Source organism: Sciurus vulgaris (assembly GCF_902686455.1).
Source record: "Sciurus vulgaris genome assembly, chromosome: 4".
Lineage (NCBI taxonomy): Eukaryota > Metazoa > Chordata > Mammalia > Rodentia > Sciuridae > Sciurus > Sciurus vulgaris.
In genome coordinates, this window is record NC_136464.1 from 84,080,822 (window position 1) to 84,096,960 (window position 16,139).

General features: G+C 33.9%; 1 protein-coding gene across 2 annotated transcripts in view; it reads left to right on the forward strand.

Moving 5' to 3' along the window:
- The window catches only part of LOC306660163 (gastric triacylglycerol lipase-like), a 217,910-nt gene that overhangs the window by 96,650 nt on the left and 105,121 nt on the right, over window positions 1-16,139 (forward strand). The window contains exon 2 of one of the 2 annotated variants that reach the window (XM_079138320.1): window positions 2,671-4,205. The exons of the other annotated variant lie outside the window; for it this stretch is intronic. The gene's annotated coding sequence lies outside the window, so the exon portion shown is untranslated. The remainder of the gene's footprint in view (window positions 1-2,670; window positions 4,206-16,139) is intronic. 2 annotated transcript variants of the gene reach the window in all.

Below are 16,139 nucleotides of genomic sequence, written 5' to 3' on the forward strand. Positions count from 1 at the left end.
CATTCATCTGTTGTTGGGGAAATTAGTTTTAATGTGCTTTTCTGTAATTGTTAGCTATGTTGAACATTTTTTCATATATTTATTGACCATTTGTATTTCTTCTGTGAAGTACTTATTCAGTTCCTTTGCCCTTATATTGATAGGGTTATTTGATTATTATTGGTATTGTTTTTTGAATTCTTTATATATCTTAGAGATTAATGCTCTATCTGAGATGCAGGTGGCAAAGATATTTTTCCTATTCTGTAACCTCTCTATTCACACCCTTGATTGTTTCCACTGTGGTGAAGAAGCTTTTAGTTTGATGCCATTCCATTTGTTTATTCTTGATTTTACTTCCTGTGCTTTAGGAGTCTTGTTAAGGAAGCCAGTTCCTATGCCAACATGTTGGAGTATTGGGCCTACATTTTCTTCTGGTAGGTACAGGGTTTCTGGTCTAATACCTAGGTCTTTGATCCAGTTTGAGTTGAGTTTTGTTGCAGGGTGAGAGATAGATGTTCAATTTCATTCTACTACATATGGATTTCCAGTTTTCCCAGCACCATTTGTTGAAGAGGCTGTCTTTTTTCTAATGTGTGTTTTTGGTGCCTTATTCTAGTTTGAGATAACTGTATTTATGTGGGTTGTCTCTGTGTCTTCTGTTCCACTGGACTTCATTCTGTTTTGGTACTGATACTGTACTGCTTTTGTTACTATAACTCTGTAGTATAATTTAAAGTTCACTTTTTTTCACTAAGGATTGACTATTCTGGGTATTTTCTTTTTCCAAATGAATTTCATGACTGCTTTTTCTATTTCTATGAATAACATCATTGGAAATTTAATAGGAATTGCATTAAATCTATATAGCACTTTTGGTAGTATGGCCATTTTAACAAAATGTGTATCCAAGAACATGGGCGGTCTTTTCATCTTCTAAGGTCTTCTTCAATTTCTTTCTTTAGTGTTCTGTGGTTTTCATTGTAGAGGTCTTTCACCTCTTTTGTTAGATTGATTCCCACGGTTTTTGTGGGATTTTTTGCTTTGTTTCATTTTTGAGGCTATTGTGAATGGCATAGTTTTTCTAATTTCTTTTTTAGTTGATTCATCATTGGTGTATAAGAACACAATTGATTTATGAGCATTAATTTTGTATCCTGCTACTTTGCCAAATTTATTTATGAGTTCTAGAAGTTATCTGGTGGAATGTTTTGGATCTTCTAAATAAAGGATCGTGTCACCAGCAAATAGACATAGTTTGATATCTTCTTTTCCTCTTTGCATGCCTGTAATTTTTTTCTTTTTATCTAATTGCTCTGTTTTGAATAGAAGTGGTAAAAGAGGACATCCCTGTCTATTCTCCATGTAGAATGATGTTGGCCTTCAGTATATATATATATATATATATATATACATATATATATACACACATATATACACACACATGTATATATATAATGTATATATAGCTTTTAAAATGTTGAGGTATATACATACTATGCCTATTTTTTCAGGTGTTTGAAACACAAATGGATGCTGTATTTCATCAAATACTTTTTCTGCATCTATTGAGATAATCATGTGATCCTTGTCTTCAAGTCTGTCTGTGTGCTGAATTGCATTTATTGATTTCCATATGTTCGACCAACCTTGCATCCCTGAGATGAAACTTACTTGATCGTGGTATACTATCTTTTTAATGTGTTTTCATATACATTTTGCCAGTATTTTATTAAGAATTTTTGCATCTATGTTCATCAAGGATATTGGCCTGAAGTTTTCTTTCCTTGATGTGTCTTTGTCTGGTTTCGGTGTCAGGGTAAAACTAGCTTTGTAGAATGAGTTTCGAAGGGGTCCCTCCTTTCTATTTCATGGAATAATTTGAGAAGGATTGGTGTTAGTTCTTCTTTAAAGGTCTGGTAGAACTCGGCTGAGAATCCATCCAGCCCTGGACTTTTCTTTGTTAGTTGCTCTCCTGCTTATTTCCATCTTCTCTTGCTTCCTTTTTTTCTGCTAGTTGATCATCTTGGACCATCAGGCTTCTATAGAATCTCTTTTCTCATCCTTAATATATATCATTCTTTTGATCTTTTGGGCAATTTCTCCATTGTCTTAAATCCAGTCCCATCAAATTATATAGCAGAAAATTTGTTCAAGTACATTTCCACCAGCAGTGTTTTAAGGTATTTGGGAACATTCTTTTCATTGTACTCTTGCCAACTGAGGACATTATCATTTTGAAAAGTAATTTCCAACAAATTAATTCATTACTTGAGCTCAAGAAATCATTAATTTTTACCCAAATTTTTACAGTAGCTTTGTTTTCTTTACTCCCAAACTCTGTTCTACACCCACCTTCTACATTATTCAGTATTGTCCTTTCAATTTCATGCAGAATTAGGTTCCACTGCATTAAATCAGCATAAAAATATTCAGTAGTGTTTCCCCAACCATGTTTATATCTTATCTTGGTATCTTCATATGTCCTGTGGTGTAGCTAAACTGAATTACTTTCTGTTCATTGAAAAAGTCCTCAGATTTCCCACTTATCTGTGGCAGTGAAAAACCTGTGTTTATACTGGTTTCTGAGTACAAAGCATTCCTCTTTGACTCATGGTTGAAATGTGCATTAATTCTTCACCTTCATTTTCTTTCTTCCTGTGATTAACAGAATTCTCTTACCAGAATTAGTTACCAGAATTTGGGATTGTTATGGCTGAAGCACAGAGGTAGCCTTTGTGGCATATGATTTCTCATTATACCCAACCTCCAGAGGTGGGTACAAATAGGTAATCTAAAGAATATTAGAATTGCAAAATAGCTGTGACAGTTCCTTGTGCTGATATTTACTTTTCCTAGTTGTCTTTACCTTTTTCCTGAACTTTTTGCTATTCTTGATTTTTGTAAGGTTGTCATTTTCTTATCATTTAAGTTCAGTTTAAAAGTCACCTAAAAGAGGTTTTCTATTCCCACTTGACCTAAAAAACCATGATTATAATGGCTATATCATTAACTTGTTTAAATTTCTTCATATTACTCAATCACTTTTAGAAGTTATCTTGCATTTTACTTGTTAGTTTATTTACTTATTGCCTTTCTCTCACTAGAATTTAAGAACCAACAAGGTGGAAACATTGTTATATTCAATGTAGTAACTAGAATCAAAGTTAGAATTCTCAGAGACTATGAAGGTTCACTGTTTGCCTATAAGATATGCAAGACTTTTGAGGATACTTACAGCAAGATAGTCTGGATGATAATCCTCTTGGATGATCCCAGAATTAAATACCATTTCATAGAGAATGCTTTTCTATTGTAGAACAGGACTGTAATAATATAAAATATGCCAGCCAGCAAAGAATTCCTAATTATGTGGTGCATAGCTTTATCTGTCATCATTTAAATGTTCTCAGTAACTTGAACAACCATCAATGGCATATTTTATAGTTTGTAAATGGCATAAAACCAAGATGAATAGCTCCATTTTAAGTGACAAAATGAAAATTTTAAAGATTTCAACAAGTTGTCCGTGAAACAAATTTAACCAAAAGACAATTGCATGAGCATATTCAGTCTTAACCTTGTGTCTAGAAAATAATTTTACAGCATCAGGAAGAGAGCACTTAGGATTTCAGTTTATCCTAAGCTCGTTACAAGTTAACAGTGTAATTGGGCTGCCAGTATAAAAAGCATATATGAATCTAAATATAGACAAATGAATTGTAAGGTGCAGAACAAGAAAGGTAATAGTCCCACACAATTTATACCGCAGACCACATCTGGAATATCATGATCAGTAGTATTGGGTCCCAGATTTTACAATGATAGTTCAGAAACTGATGTTATCCACCTGGGGGGAAAAAAGTAACTAGGAGGATAATCTAGTTTAAAGTTATTTGGTAAAGATGATAGTGACTTCTAGCTTAGAGATGATGGGGGGAACATGAAAATTATCTTCAGGTAAGATAAGACCCTATGGGAGAAAAATAATTGGATATTTTCAGTATACTAAGATCAATTGATAAGAATTATAAGAAAACAGATTCTGGTTATACTCAAAATGTTTAAGGAATAATTCTAGGTAGACACATCTAAAAATGAAATTGATTTCCTTAGGAAGTAGCTGTTCAATTGGGAAGTCTGTGAACAAAAACTGGATGCCCAGTAGTAGGGGATACCACAAAAGAACTGAAGCACTGAATTAGACCAGCGGTGGTCAGACTGAGGTACGTGTAAATGGATGAAGATTTTCTAAATGAGGAAGTCAATTTCCAGATATTCAGCCTAAGGTACTTTTTATTATTATCTGTAAAAGGCATTGTGGTCAAGTCCATTCTTTCTCACCTTCTCTTTTACAACTGCCTTTAAAAACAAATTTTTAGAAGGAAGGCCTGTCTCTGATTTGTCTCTAATCTCATTATGGTGCATTAAATCAGGAAGCAAAATCTTTTGATTTTTAAAATAAGGGACAATTTCACATGTTAACAATGGTATTGATAAAATGTACTATTCCAATGACATCAAATCTTTCTCATTTAGATGGGTTTCGAATTCTTTGCTTTCAGCAAAGTTAAAAGAAAACCTAATCAAATGGTTAACTGAAAACTTATTAAAAAGTTTTTCATGATGTTTCATTTTATTTTGTCTTCCAGTACAATATTCTTTTTTTAAACCTCTCTATGACTATGTTTAGCAACCTTTGCTAAAAGAAATACCATCTGTGACTACTTTGAGGACACATACATTGCACGCCTAAAATCCACAATAGCAGAAAGGTGTGGCATAATATTTTTCATTGTCGCATGTTGTACATAGCGTCAAATTAATAATTTTAACAGCAGAAGCTAAAGAAAAACAATTTCCAAGTCATCTTTTAGGAAATTATATTGTAATTAGTGTTGTTAATAATACATATATTTGATATCTTCATGTTGTGCTGCTTTTGCTAACTGGTAAATAATCTTTACAAAAATCACTATTTATAATTTTAGCTACCTGAATTATAGTGCTCTGGTACAAAACTACATCTTATGTCCCACTTTCATCTTTGATTGCCTTATGAAAATTTGCCTCTAAAGAAAGCAAAGCATCAATAACTGGTTCATGGAGTAGTATTTGACAAGGTGGCTGCAGAATGGAAAATTATGGTGACTCAAGCTAATTACTTGTTGCATGAGGTATAAGGCTTACAACTCAAAGTAATATTTTAATTTAGTAGTAGTGATTACTTCTATTATATCTTGCTTGAACTTAATAAATAACTCATTATATCCAAATTATGTATCCAATATCAAATATTAGAAAAATTAATGGGATATTTTATATTCCTTTCTTGTAAACAAAGCACCAGTAATCAAAACACTGTGGTGCTGGCATAAAGAAGACATATAGACCAATGGAATGAAATAGAAAGCCCAGAAATAAATCCTTGTATATATGAGCAAATGATTTTTGATGTGCCAAAGTCATTCAATGGAGGAAAAGACCATGTTTTAGATGTATGATTCTAGGACAACTGGATGTCCATATTTCAAAACAGTGAAGGTGTTTACCTTTCACTATGTCCAGAAAATTAACCAAAACAGATTAAAGACTGAAACCTAAGAACTAAAGTTGTAGAATTCTTGGAGGAAAACATAGGAGAAAGCTTTAAGTCATGTTGTCTTGCAATAAATTCTTCTATGACACCAAAATCACAATAACAACAACAAAAATATGGACAACTTGGACTTCATCAAAATTTTAAAAACTTATGCATCAAAGAACATTATCAACAGAATGAAAAGGCAACCCATGGAATGGGAGAATATACTTGTTATTATATACCTGATATAGGATTGATATTGTCACGAGCAATGAGTAAGAGAGGAATTAATAAAATTCCAAGAAGTGGATTTTATTCATGCAATGCACACTCAACATTCCTAATAATAGCAAGTCACAAATACATTGAAGATTCACTCTTTTATTCACCTATCGTCCAATCCCCATGAACTTAATGCAACATCTCTTAGCCAAGAAGATAGTCAACAAGACCGAGGGGATTCTTCTCAGCCATAGCCTCTCTCAGCTCCTTGGATGTCTTTGAATGTCCTTGAGTGTCTGATAAGCCAGAGCCTGGAGGGCAGTCATGGTCATGGGAGAGGTGGTTAGTCATCTGGCCTTGGTGACAATGGTTGATCAGCAATCGACGATAGTGTGGACAGCAACCTAGGCACTCAAGAGACAGAGCAACGTGGAGTCCTCTGGTCACAGTGCTGCTGACAGTTTGCTCCAAAAGTCCAGGGGTTTAAGTAGTGATTTTCAGCCCAGTCATGCTCTGTTCTTCATTGATAAAGACCAGAACACAACTATACCAGGAGCCAAAAGTTCTTATTGGCATTGTTCAGAAATGTCATCCTGCCACACAGCAAATTGTCACCAGGTGCCTTTTAATGATTTTAGTTTTACAAGTCCAGGCAAATACCAAATACAGCTTATTATTACTACATAACACACAACTATAGCAATTCCTATTATTTCCTTGCCTCATTGGAGATATATAGAATATACAAGGAACTCCTATGAGTCAAGAACAAAATACAAACAACCCAACTGAAATTGACAGAGGTCTTGAATAAGTATTTTCCCCAAAGAAGATACACAGATGATCAATAAGCACAAGAAAAAATGTTCGACATCACTAGTTATTAGGAAAATGTAACACAAAAACTCAATGAAACCCCCACATCACACCTATTAGTATGACTATTATAAAAACAATAACAAAAACGAGAAAATAACAAGCATCAGTGAGGATGCAGGAAAATTGAAATATTTTTGTATAGTTGTCTAGAAAGTAGTATACTAAAGCTACTGTGGAAAATAGTTTCTTAAAACAATTAAAACAAATTAATTATATGACCCACCAATTCATATTTGAGTGTTGGTGTAGATGTGAGGTGTCCCCCAAAATCTTACATGTGAGACAATGCAAGAAGGTGTAAAGAAGAAATAACTGGGTTACAAGAGCCTTAACTCAATCAATGAATTAACCACCTGAGGGGAATGAGTGGTAACTGAGTAGGTGGGGTGTAGCTAGAGGAGGTAGGGTAGTGAGGGCTTGGCTTTGGGATATGTATTTTGTATCTGGCAAGTGGAGTCTTTTTCTCTGCTCTCTGATCATCATGTAAGCCACTTCCCTTTGCCACACTCTTCAGTCATGATGTTCTGCCCTACCTCCATCCCTGAGGAATGGAACCAACTGTCTGTGAACTGAGACCTCTGAAACCGTGAGCCCTCAAATAAACTCTTCCTCTTCCACAGTTGTTGGTCAGGTCTTTTAGTCACAGCAGTGAAAAAGCTGACTAAAACAAGTGTAATACTCAAAAGACTTGAAAACAGGAACTCAGTTATTTGTATAACTGTGTTCATAGCAACATCGTTCACAAAAGGAGGAAGCACCTCAAATGCCCATGGATGAAAGAATAGATAAATTGTCATTTATTTTGAAAGTGGAAACATGGCTTTCCCAATCTGTTTTATTTTTATTTATTTATTACTAATCTGACTATAATACAGGCTTCTGGGCCCACAGTAGATTTTTTATGAGTAACATGCCTCCTTTAAATTTAAAAAATTGTCCATTCTTATTTTATAAACTAGAAAAAGGTAATTAAAATAAAGATAAATATTTTAATTTAATTATCAGTCAGATTTACATAGGTAGCACTCTAATCCATTCTGTCTGCATAAAATATGCAAACACATAATGTTACATCTGTAAATAGAAAAAAAATTCAAACTGAAAATATTTACCAAATGCTAGGTACATTGGTGATGTATTTACATGTGATACTGGAAAACACAATGTGCCCTATTTATGTACTATAACGACACAATAAAACTTTATGATAACATATAGTATAACAGTTCAAGTAAAATGTAGTCCTACCAAAGCACTGCATTTTTGTGTAACAGAACTGTTTACTCTGCTTTAGTTTTTAAATTAAAATTAATTTAAGTGAAATTAAATTTTCAGTTCCTCACTAGCTGCATTTCAAGTGCTCATTTGCTACTTATTGAATATCACAAATCTCTGTTTCAGTGAACTTTTTCACTTATTGCTTCATATGGTGGATAAGTCACTGCAAACAAGAATGTTAATGATTTCAATCAATTTAAACATTGTCCATTGCTGGTTATTACAAATACAGACAACTATATCTTTCTATATTTTTTGTTATAAAAATATCAAAATTTAGGGAAATAAGGGTATAAATTGGGCACTCATAGCCTATATGAATGGATGGTCCAGTATTTCATGCCTGTCTTCCCAAGTTAATAATCAAAATAACATTTCATTTTCAAAAGTGTCATGTTTTGAATGATAATCTATACACTCATTCTAGATACAATGCAAAGTACTTTACAACCTTAGCTAGGAAGCAAGTGGTAGGTGGTAATCAACAAAATCAGTTATTTAAAGAGGAAATATCTCTTCCCATGCTAGTTCCACATGTTTATTTGAGACAGGCTGTGAGGACAAAGAACTGGGTAGCCTTGCTGCCTCACTAACCATTTTCAAAATCACAACCAAGAAGGAACATGTAGAATGTGAATCTAAATGGTAATAATGTTTCCTTATTTATTTAAATTAGCAGCTCTCTCTCCTCTTTGAAAGAAAATCTTGGGTAATATTGCTTTCAAATGTGCTTGTAGCTTTCAGTGAAAATCACAGATACTATACCAATTATAATATATGCCTGGACCAAAGGGAAGAAATCTAGTTTCCGTAAATTAAAGTTTCAATTTCAAAAATGTTTCTTAAAAATACAGTTTAAAACTTTCAGATCTATATAATTTGTGCCAAGCTATAAAAATATTGCCTAAGACTAACTTAATACATATATAAGAAAGATGTACTAATTATGCACATATAAATTATGCAGCTGAATTGCTGGTAAGGGGTTTGATGTAGTGGATATTTTGCTTATAAAGTATCATGTTACACTTATAAGTTTTATAACTACTCTGGAAACTAATATTTGCATTTTATATGTAGGGAAACTGATGCTCATAGAGATTAAGTAACCTGCTTTAAGTAACCTAGCTAGTGAGTAATGAAGCTAAAAGTTTTGTAATTCCTGTATAATGTCCTTCCAGGTATCGTGTCTGGCTTATTGTACAATGTCCATTGAAATCTGCAAGCCACATTTGGAGGAGAATCTGGTTGGTGACCTCTATGATGTCCTGGATTAATATTTTCCTAGAAAGTACTTAAATGTTATGGCTTCTCAGAATTTAGGAGACTAAAAACTCCTTTTTTGTTTTTTTAAATAGCCTCCCAACCCTGAGAGACTTAATGAAAATTATCCAAGCTTCCAAATCTCCCCGCTTCATCCCCTCCAAAAGAAAAGAAAAAATTCCAAGTAGACATACTTTAAATAAGTATTAATCTTGTAAAAATAATATTATCTAATTAATCCAGACATCAGTTAACTTGCAATATATAATAAAGTTATTAGACCAGTGCCAAACAATATTATAAAAAAGATTTCAAGGCAGGAATTTGTACTACTGCAAGTGTAGTTGAAAAGCATAGGCACCCAGAACAGCTCCATCACTGGTCGGTCGCAGTCGCAGAGCAAGCTGGCGGGTGAGTCAGGCGGGATTGTCCTCGAAACTCTAGCCAGAGCAATTAGACCAAGGAAATTAAAGGGATATGAATAGGAAAAGAAGAACTCAAACTATTCCTATTTTTTGATGACATGATTATATATCTAGAGGAACCCAGAAATTCCACCAAAAACTTTTAGAACTCATAAGTGAATTCAGTAAAGTAGCAGGATATAAGATCAATGCTCATAAATCCAATGCATTTTTATACATAAGTGATGAATCTTCAGAAAGAGAAATTATGAAAACTACCCCATTCACAATAGCATCAAAAAAAATAAAATACTTGGGAATCAATCTCACAAAAGAGGTGAAAGACCTCTACAATGAGAACTACAGAACACTTAAAAAAGAAATTAAAGAAAACCTTAGAAGATGGAAAGATCTCCCATGTTCTTGGATAGGCAGAACTAATATTGTGAAAATGGCCATACTACCTAAAGTGCTATACAGATTCAATGCAATTCCAATTAAAATCCCAGCGATGTACCTTACGGAAATAGAGCAAGCACTCATGAAATTCATCTGGAAGAATAAGAAACGCAGAATAGCTAAAGCAATCCTTAGCAGAAAGAGTGAAGCAGGGGGTATTGCAATACCAGAACTACTACTACAAAGCAGTAGTAACAAAAACGGCATGGTATTGGTACCAAAATAGACAGGTAGATCAATGGTACAGAATAGAGGACACGGACACAAACCCAAATAAACACAATTTTCTCATATTAGAGAAAGGGGCCAAAAATATGCAATGGAGAAAAGATAGCCTCTTCAACAAATGGTGCTGGGAAATATGCAACAGAATGTAACTAAACTCCCATCTCTCACCCTGCACAAAACTCAACTCAAAATGGATCAAGGACTTGAAATCAGACCAGAGACCCTTCATCTTATAGAAGAAAAAGTAGGTTCAAGTCTTCAACACGTTGGCTTAGGATCAGACTTCCTTAACAGGACTCCCATAGCACAAGAAATAAAAGCAAGAATCAATAAATGGGATAGATTCAAACTAGCTTTCTCTCAGCAAAGGAAACTATCAGCAATGTGAAGAGAGAACCTACAGAGAGGGAGAAAATCTTTGCCACTCATACTTCAGATAGAGCACTAATTTCCAGAATATATAAAGAACTCAAAAAACTCTACACCAAGAATACAAATAATCCAGTCAACAAATGGGCTAAGGAAATGAACAGACACTTCATAGAAGATCTACAAGCAATCAGCAGACATATGAAAAAATGTTCAACATCTTTAGTAATAAGAGAAATGCAAATCAAAACTAACCTAAGATTCTATCTCACCTTAATTAGAATGGCAATTATCAAGAATACAAGCAACAATAGGTGTTGGTGAGGATGTGGGGAAAAAGGTACACTCATACATTTCTGGTGGGGCTGCAAATTAGTGCAGCCACTCTGGAAAGCAGTGTGGAGATTCCTTAGAAAACTTGGAATGGAACCACCATTTGACCTAGCTATCCCACTCCTCGGCCTATACCCAAAGGACTTAAAATCAGCATAGTACAGAGATACAGCCACAACAATGTTCATAGCTGCTCAATTCACAATAGCCAGATTGTGGAACCAACCTAGATGTTCTTCAATTGATGAATGGATAAAGAAACTGTGATATATATATGTATATATATATATATATATACATATATATAATGGAATATTACTCAGCCATAAAGAAGAATAAAATAATGGTATTTGCAGGCAAACGGATGAAATTGAAGAATATCATGCTAAATGAGATAAACCAATCTCAAAAAACTGAAGGATGAATGATCTTGCTGATCAGCGGATGATGGCACATAATGGGGGGTAGGAAGGGGGCAAGAATGGAGGAAGGAAGGACTCTATAGAGGGATAAGAGGGGTGGGATGGGTGGGGGGAAGAAAAAAATAACAATGAATCAAAAACTATTACCCTTGGTAAATGTATGATTACAAAAATGGTATGCCTCTACTTCATGTACAGAGAAACAAGATGTATCCCATTTGTTTACAATAAAAATGAATTAAAAAAAATAAAAACATCAAGATAAAAAAAAAGAAAAGCGTAGACATTGGAACTTAACACACTGCCCATTATACATTGTGTATCGTTAAGCAAGTTACTCAATTCTTTAGAGCCTCAATTTTCTCATCTGAAAGTGGTGATATTTTCTAATCCAATAATTATTTGCTATAATTTTATAAATGGTATCATTTGCTACAATTTTAAGTATATTTTATATTATATTATAGTGGTCATTTCTTCCTTTCACATGTAGATACCCAATGTGGTGACTTTTCAATGAACTTAGGATAAGACAAGAATGTTAAGATTAAGGGAACAGTTAACTACTCATGTATCTTCCCATATGCCTCAAGAAGAGTTTCTGTTGGCTTCCTGTTCATTGAGTTTCTTAAAGTGTTCCAGGTTTTCTTTGTGCACCCTTTAACTCATTTCCCTATCAATTAATCATACTCATTGTACATATTGATTCCCTAGGATTTCTTTATTTGATGAAGGGGTTAGAAATGTTCTGAAACATAATTGTGTTATTAGTTTGAAGACTTGAAGAAAGACTGATAAATATTTTGTTTTTGTGATTCTGTTTTATAGTAATAACAGAGATTAGGTTAATAGCAGTCTCCTGGCTCTTTATTCTAATAGTAGGTGCATTGTTATCAGCAGACTGTGGTGTAAAACACACCAAACCTGGAGATTTGGAGTGCAGTCCTAGATCTGCCATTTACTAGTAGAATATGTAATGGATTGCTTTTGCTTATTAATCTAATTGCCTAAATAAAAGCCAAGTTTTTTTTTTCCCTTTTCTCCTTGGATTTTCTCCCTGAAAAGATGCTTTCCCATAGTATACTCTCAAGCTCTTATTTTGAACATTAAAGAACACTTCAGAGAAGGAATTAATTTAAAACTACCTCAATCAATGTAATTTTGAATATTTTAAGGTCACATTTTTGTAGAAATTTTAATAAATTTAACACAATAGTAGTAAATATCCCTCAGAGTATGATTTCATTTTGCAAGTACTACAATAAAATATTTTAAAATAATTTTTAAATAAGGAAACTGCCTTAGAAGTAGAGCCCAAGAGCAGAGTTCAGAAACATGTATGATTTACTAATGGAATACTGTCCAGAGACATTAGGATAGGGTGGTGGAAGGAGTTAAGGAAGTGTATGATTCCATTGGGGTCTAGTGCATTCAGAGAAGTTTGTGGATCCCATGAATAGCACTATAGAGGTGCTCCCATCTTGAAGTTAAGCAACTAGTTTTTTGCACTTACCTGTTAGCTAATCACTATCTGCCAAAGGCTACCCCTAGATGGAGGTGAAATCTCTTGGTTGAGACAAATCCTATTTGACTGAGGGATTTTTTTACTCTGAAAGGAGCAATGAACCACTTGTAGTAAATCACTGAGATCATAACTAGTACTCATAAATTACCTACTCCACTATTCATTCTAGATTCCTTACCTTCCCACCTAGCTTGTTTGATGGGATAAACCAAGCCCTCATCCCTAAACACTGCCCTATTTATATCTGATAATAGCTGTAGTGTCTGTGTACAGAACAAAGCATGGAGTAGCAAAAGATACCTCAGTTAGAGTTGTCACTTCTGTGGGTCCAGTGAGTGCAGGAAAATGTGGAATTCAAGTTTCTGAAGTTCTCCTAGGTACCCTCCCTCATCTCAAGTTTCAGGGACCCCCTTCTGTCCTATAGCCCCAAATATATTGTGAGCGCTACTCACCATAACTGGGTAAGATGAGAATTCAACCTTTATGCAGTTCTGCTCTTCTTACAATTAGGTTCTGTCCAAGGTTTTCAACTCTGTTTTCCTTTTAAGTATAGGACATAGGGTGGTTAGATGTTGCCACAGAGGCCATATGATTTTCACACTTTGCTTCAAATTGGTGATTGTTTGCTCCTGTTACTTTCTCTCTTCAAAACATCCCTGGCACTTAGCAACAGCCACCCGAACCCATAGACCTTATAGTTATACTTTCCCTATTCTTCTCAGCTGTCAGAGATACTGTAAAAACCAATCATTCTTTTTTTGGATCTTACTCCAATTCACTACAGGTGAATACTCTAACCACTGTAATGCAAGGTTCTTTCAATACTCCACCTACAACTGGTGATTTGATCCCTACTGCCAGCCAGCCAGAAAGTAATCTAACTCCATAATCCCATTTTTAAGTGTCTGTTTCTTAATCATTGTTGATGGTAACTCTTAAGTAATGTTCCCTGAAGCCCATGACTGGGATTTGATGCACATGATTTTTTTTTGGGGGGGGGGGGGCGATTGTAAAAAAAAAAAAAAAGAATGATGGGGGAAGCAGAAGACAGAAAGCAAAAGAAGGAGTTAACAAGGAAGTAGTCGAACTGAAGTCTAGCTTCAGCCTGGATCCTTGGTATAGAACATGAAGCACATCAGAGGTAATCTAACTTTGAAGCAGGAGAGTCAATCTTTTGTACCTTTGTGTCACTTAGTCAAAGTGTGGGGGTATCTCCCTCCTCCCAAGTGTGGGGACTCCCTTATATCCATAATTACATTATTCAAAAGGTGTCATTTAAAAAAAACTTTTTAGTAAAGATTAGGAATCTGGAACTCAGGTGATTAAATCAATGACTCTAGTGATAATGATATCAATTTTGATTATTTCTGTGAAAACTGTGAGCATAAAATTGTTTTATGAAAATAAAGTAGGAAAATCATGTAAAATATCTGGGGTATGTGTTATATAAAATGTGTATAAGTGCCCAAATTACTCTTAGTTATTTGATTATCCTCTCTTCCTAAAATTTATATACTTAAGTGGGACATTACCTAATTTTTTTACTTGGTTGAAACTGTTTATTTGAAAGAAATCTATTAGTGAACTATATTAAACAGTTCTGACTCTTTAGTAGGATTAAAGGAGGAGCTTACCCCACTTAGGCATATATTTCAGGTGAGAGATTTCATTTAGCAACTACACAATTTAAAAAGAAAATTTCTGCTTTTTTCTCGTTATCTCAGAGACTCATTGTATATTTGCAACATGGTTTGCTTACATCTGCTAGCAGCTGTATGAATGAAGTTGAATGAAGCCCAACAATAGCCTGGGCTTCATTCTGGCAGATGCTGGCTATGATGTATGGATGGGGAACAGCAGAGGAAGTACCTGGTCTAGGAAACACCTAAACCTAAAAACAAATTCCAAAGAGTTCTGGGCTTTCAGGTACAAGTAAAATGAACTAGTCTTTCATTTTTTAAAAAAGTAGGCTGGGCATTAACTTCCTTTTCAGTGCAATACCACAAAATATAGATCTGATTCTTTTTTTTAATATAGAACTTACCTTAAACCATAAAAATTTGTGTAAATTTTAGCTTGAAAATAGAGTACATGTTTGATTTTGAGCTTTTTTCTCTCATTTTTCAGCAGTAACCTTTATTTCTTATTTAGTACCTTATTGACCAACACCATTCTTTAGCTACTCTTCCACTTAGTAGCTCATGTGTTTATTCCACTGTATTTATAATATACAAGCACCCTCTTCATCATGCTGCCTCTGGTTATATTTCCTTGACTTTGGGTTCCCCACAAAAGTCTCTGTTTAGTAGGTACATTATACGACATAAATTCTTGATGATACTCAAATAGATTTGAAAATTGCCTTTATTCATTTATCCTTCTTTATCTCCAAATGTTGATATGACAGAAGAAAGTGCTATTTTTCTATTTATATCTTTTACAGTTTTGATGAGATAGATAAATATGACCTTCCAGCTTCCATTGATTTCATTGTGAAATATTTTATGTAGGTCATTCACAGGGCACTACTATTGGTATGCCAAGAAGTATTATTGTGATTTTCACATTAACAACCTTAAATGATCAATAACATATGAGCTAATGTTGAGTATTCTCTGTATAAGAAGAACAAGAGTTTTAAAATGCATTAAAATTAAATATTAAAACATTTTTATATTTATTTAGTCTCTCACCCAAATTATAAGACTCATCTCTGGGAAAATTTTACTTATTTCACTTATGTCATAGACAGCTATATAAATGTTCCATCTTATTGATTTTATTCAATGTACTTGTTCTTTAGTTTCAAACTATGGTGTTGCAATCTGCTTATCATCTTTTATGATTTTTTTCAAAAATCCTAATTATTAGCATTATGTTGTGATCAATATAATGTCACAACCTGGGTGATCAAAAAACGGTAAAGTAAATTAAGAAATGAATGAGCAAATTAATTGTTCAGAGGCCATTTTTGAATGCACTATTACTTTCTATGCTGTCATTTTTACATACTACTAGTAATTGCTTGAGAATACCCTATTAATTTATGTTGTTTTATCTTTCAGCTTTCATAAAATTTTCTACAATACCAAAGATAGCTGAAAGAATCAAAATATTTTTTGCCTTAGCGCCAGTTTTTTCGATTAAACACATAAATGCCTTCTAATTAAAATGGCATACAAATTAAAGCCAGT